The sequence below is a fragment of the Anser anser genome, assembly GCF_964211835.1.
Source record: "Anser anser genome assembly, contig: HAP1_SCAFFOLD_51, whole genome shotgun sequence".
NCBI classification, from domain to species: domain Eukaryota; kingdom Metazoa; phylum Chordata; class Aves; order Anseriformes; family Anatidae; genus Anser; species Anser anser.
The window spans coordinates 93,720-99,185 of NW_028154169.1; positions in this window are offsets into that span (position 1 = coordinate 93,720).

Consider the following 5,466-nt stretch of genomic DNA (forward strand, 5'->3'; position numbering starts at 1 on the left):
TGCATCACCATTGGTGCCAGTGCACTCTCTGGACTCACTGCAGTGCAGACCCTGAGGTGCCAGTGTACTCTCTGCACTCACTGCACTGCATCCCCAGTGGTGCCAGTGCACTCTCTGGAATCACTGCAGTGCATCCCCAGTAGTGCCAGTGCACTCTCTGGACTCACTGCACTGCATCCCCAGTGGTGCCTGTGCACTCTCTTGAGTCACTGCACTGCATCCCCAGTGGAGCCAGTGCACTCTATGGACTAACTGCACTGCATACCCAGTGGTGCCAGTGCACTCTCTGGACTCACTGCACTGCATCCCCAGTGGTGCCAGTGCACTCTCTGGACTCACTGCACTGCATCCCCAGTGGTGCCAGTGCACTCTCTGGATCACTGCACTGCATCACCATTGGTGCCAGGGCACTCTCCGGACTCACTGCAGTGCATCCCCAGTGGTGCCATTGCACTCTTTCGAGTCACTGCACTGCATCCCCAGTGGTGCCAGTGCACTCTCTGGACTCACTGCAGTGCATCCCCAGTGGTGCCAGTGCACTTTCTGGAGTCACTGCAGTGCATCCCCTTTTGTGCCAGTGCACTCTCTGCACTCACTGCACTGCATCCCCAGAAGTGCCAGTGCACTCTCTGGACTCACTGCACTGCATCCCCAGTGCTGCCAGTGCACTCTCTGGACTCACTGCAGTGCATCTCCAGTGGTGCCAGTGCACTCTCTGGACTCACTGCAGTGCATCCCCAGTGGTGCCAGTGCACTCTCTGGACTCACTGCACTTCATCCCCAGTGGTGCCAGTGCACTCTCTGGACTCACTGCAGTGCATCCCCAGTGGTGCCAGTGCACTCTCTGGACTCACTGCACTGCATCCCCAGTGGTGTCACTGCACTCTCTGGAGTCACTGCACTGCATCACCATTGGTGCCAGGGCACTCTCCAGACTCACTGCAGTGCATCCGCAGTGGTGCCAGTGCACTCTTTCGAGTCACTGCAGTGCATCCCCAGTGGTGCCAGTGCACTCTCTGGACTCACTGCACTGCATCCCCAGTGGTGCCAGTGCACTCTCTGGACTCACTGCAGTGCATCCCCAGTGGTGCCAGTGCACTCTCTGGACTCACTGCAGTGCATCCCCAGTGGTGCCAGTGCACTCTCTGGACTCACTGTGCTGCATCCCCAGTGGTGCCAGTGCACTCTCTGGACTCACTGCACTGCATCACCAGTGGTGCCACTGCACTCTCTGGACTCACTGCACTGCATCACCATTGGTGCCAGTGCACTCTCCGGACTCACTGCAGTGCATCCGCAGTGGTGCCAGTGCACTCTTTTAAGTCACTGCAGTGCATCCCCAGTGGTGCCAGTGCACTCTCTGGACTCACTGCAGTGCATCCCCAGTGGTGCCAGTGCACTCTCTGGACTCACTGCAATGCATCCCCAGTGGTGCCAGTGCACTCTCTGGACTCACTGCACTGCATCCCCTGTGGTGCCAGTACACTCTCTGGACTCACTGCAGTGCATCCCCAGTGGTGCCAGTGCACTCTCTGGACTCACTGCACTTCATCCCCAGTGGTGCCAGTGCACTCTCTGGACTCACTGCATTGCATCCCCAGTGGTGCCAGTGCACTCTCTGGACTCACTGCACTGCATCCCCAGTGGTGTCACTGCACTCTCTGGACTCACTGCACTGCATCACCATTGGTGCCAGTGCACTCTCTGGACTCACTGCAGTGCAGAACCTGAGGTGCCAGTGTACTCTCTGCACTCACTGCACTGCATCCCCAGTGGTGCCAGTGCACTCTCTGGAATCACTGCAGTGCATCCCCAGTAGTGCCAGTGCACTCTCTGGACTCACTGCACTGCATCCCCAGTGGTGCCTGTGCACTCTCTTGAGTCACTGCACTGCATCCCCAGTGGAGCCAGTGCACTCTATGGACTAACTGCACTGCATACCCAGTGGTGCCAGTGCACTCTCTGGACTCACTGCACTGCATCCCCAGTGGTGCCAGTGCACTCTCTGGACTCACTGCACTGCATCCCCAGTGGTGCCAGTGCACTCTCTGGATCACTGCACTGCATCACCATTGGTGCCAGGGCACTCTCCGGACTCACTGCAGTGCATCCCCAGTGGTGCCAGTGCACTCTTTCGAGTCACTGCACTGCATCCCCAGTGGTGCCAGTGCACTCTCTGGACTCACTGCACTGCATCCCCAGTGGTGCCAGTGCACTCTCTGGAATCACTGCAGTGCATCCCCAGTGGTGCCAGTGCACTCTCTGGACTCACTGCATTGCATCCCCATTGGTGCCAGTGCACTCTCTGGACTCACTGCACTGCATCCCCAGTGGTGCCACTGCACTCTCTGGACTCACTGAACTGCATCACCATTGGTGCCAGTGCACTCTCCGGACTCACTGCAGTGCATCCGCAGTGCTGCCAGTGCACTCTTTTAAGTCACTGCAGTGCATCCCCAGTGGTGCCAGTGCACTCTCTGGACTCACTGCACTGCATCCCCAGTGGTGTCACTGCACTCTCTGGACTCACTGCACTGCATCACCATTGGTGCCAGTGCACTCTCTGGACTCACTGCAGTGCAGACCCTGAGGTGCCAGTGTACTCTCTGCACTCACTGCACTGCATCCCCAGTGGTGCCAGTGCACTCTTTCGAGTCACTGCAGTGCATCCCCAGTGGTGCCAGTGCAGTCTCTGGACTCACTGCAGTGCATCCCCAGTGGTGCCAGTGCACTCTCTGGACTCACTGCACTGCATCGCCAGTGGTGCCAGGGCACTCTCCGGACTCACTGCAGTGCATCCGCAGTGGTGCCAGTGCACTCTTTTAAGTCACTGCAGTGCATCCCCAGTGGTGCCAGTGCACTCTCTGGACTCACTGCAGTGCATCCCCAGTGGTGCCAGTGCACTCTCTGCACTCACTGCACTGCATCACCAGTGGTGCACTGTACTCTCTGGACTCACTGCAGTGCATCCCCAGTGGTGCCAGTGCACTCTCTGGAGTCACTGCACTGCATCCCCAGTGCTGCCAGTGCACTCTCCGGACTCACTGCAGTGCATCCCCAGTTGTGCCAGTGCACTCTCTGGACTCACTGCACTGCATCCCCAGTGGTGCCAGTGCACTCTCTGGACTCACTGCACTGCATCCCCAGAGGTGCCAGTGCACTCTCTGGACTCACTGCACTTCATCCCCAGTGGTGCCAGTGCACTCTCTGGACTCACTGCATTGCATCCCCAGTGGTGCCAGTGCACTCTCTGGAATCACTGCACTGCATCCCCAGTGGTGCCACTGCACTGTCTGGACTCACTGCACTGCATCACCATTGGTGCCAGGGCACTCTCCGGACTCACTGCAGTGCATCCCCAGTGGTGCCAGTGCACTCTTTCGAATCACTGCAGTGCATCCCCAGTGGTGCCAGTGCACTCTCTGGACTCACTGCACTGCATCCCCAGTGGTGCCAGTGCACTCTCTGCACTCACTGCACTGCATCCCCAGTGTTCCCCGAGCACTCTCTGGACTCACTGCAGTGCATCCCCAGTGGTGCCAGTGCACTCTCTGGACTCACTGCAGTGCATCCCCAGTGGTGCCAGTGCACTCTCTGGACTCACTGCACTGCATCCCCAGTGGTGCCAGTGCACTCTCTGGACTCACTGCACTGCATCACCATTGGTGCCAGGGTACTCTCTGGACTCACTGCAGTGCATCCGCAGTGGTGCCAGTGCACTCTTTCGATTCACTGCACTGCATCCCCATTAGTTCCAGTGCATTCTCTGGACTCATTGCAGTGCATCCCCAGTGGTGCCAGTGCACTCTCTGGACTCACTGCACTGCATCCCCAGTGGTGCCAGTGCACTCTCTGGACTCACTGCACTGCATCCCCAGTGCTGACATTGCACTCTCTGGACTCACTGCACTGCATCCCCAGTGCTGACAGTGCACTCTCTGGACTCACTGCAGTGCATCCCCATTGGTGCCAGTGCACTCTCTGGACTCACTGCACTGCATCCCCAGTGGTGCCAGTGCACTCTCTGGACTCACTGCACTGCATCCCTAATGGTGCCAGTGCACTCTCTGGACTCACTGCAGTGCATCACCAGTGGTGCCAGTGCACTCTCTGGACTCACTGCAGTGCATCCCCAGTGGTGCCAGTGCACTCTCTGCACTCACTGCACTGCATCCCCGGTGTTCCCAGAGCACTCTCTGGACTCACCGAGGTGCATCCCCAGTGGTGCCAGTGCACTCTCTGGACTCACTGCACTGCATCCCCAGTGGTGCCAGTGCACTCTCTGGACTCACTGCAGTGCAGCCCCTGAGGTGCCAGTGTACTCTCTGGACTCACTGCACTGCATCCCCAGTGGTGCCAGTGCACTCTCTGGAATCACTGCAGTGCATCCCCAGTAGTGCCAGTGCACTCTCTGGACTCACTGCACTGCATCCCCAGTGGTGCCTGTGCACTCTCTTGAGTCACTGCACTGCATCCCCAGTGGAGCCAGTGCACTCTATGGACTAACTGCACTGCATCCCCAGTGGTGCCAGTGCACTCTCTGGACTCACTGCACTGCATCACCATTGGTGCCAGGGCACTCTCTGGACTCACTGCAGTGCATCCCCAGTGGTGCCAGTGCACTCTTTCGAGTCACTGCACTGCATCCCCAGTGGTGCTAATGCATTCTCTGGACTCACTGCAGTGCATCCCCAGTGGTGCCAGTGCAGTCTCTGGAGTCACTGCAGTGCATCCCCAGTGGTGCCAGTGCACTCTCTGGACTCACTGCACTGCATCCCCAGTGCTGACAGTGCACTCTCTGGACTCACTGCACTGCATCCCCAGTGGTGCCAGTGTACTCTCTGGACTCAGTGCACTGCTTCCCCAGTGGTGCCAGTGCACTCTCTGGACTCACTGCAGTGCATCCCCAGTGGTGCCACTGCACTCTCTGGACTCACTGCACTGCATCCCCAGTGGTGCCACTGCACTCTCTGGACTCACTGCACTTCATCCCCAGTGGTGCCAATGCACTCTCTGGACTCACTGCACTGCATCCCCAGTGGTGCCAGTGCACTCTCTGGACTCACTGCAGTGCATCCCCAATGGTGCCAGTGCACTCTCTGGACTCACTGCACTGCATCCCCAGTGGTGCCAGTGCACTCTCTAGAGTCACTGCACTGCATCCCCAGTGGTGCCAGTGCACTCTCTGGACTCACTGCAGTGCATCCCCAGTGGTGCCAGTGCACTCTCTGGACTCACTGCACTGCATCCCCAGTGCTGACAGTGCACTCTCTGGACTCACTGCACTGCATCCCCAGTGGTGCCAGTGCACTCTCTGGACTCACTGCACTGCATCACCAGTGGTGCCAGTGCACTCTCTGGACTCACTGCAGTGCGTCCCCTTTTGTGCCATTGCACTCTCTGGACTCACTGCATTGCATCCCCAGTGGTGCCAGTGCACTCTCTGGACTCACTGCACTGCATCCC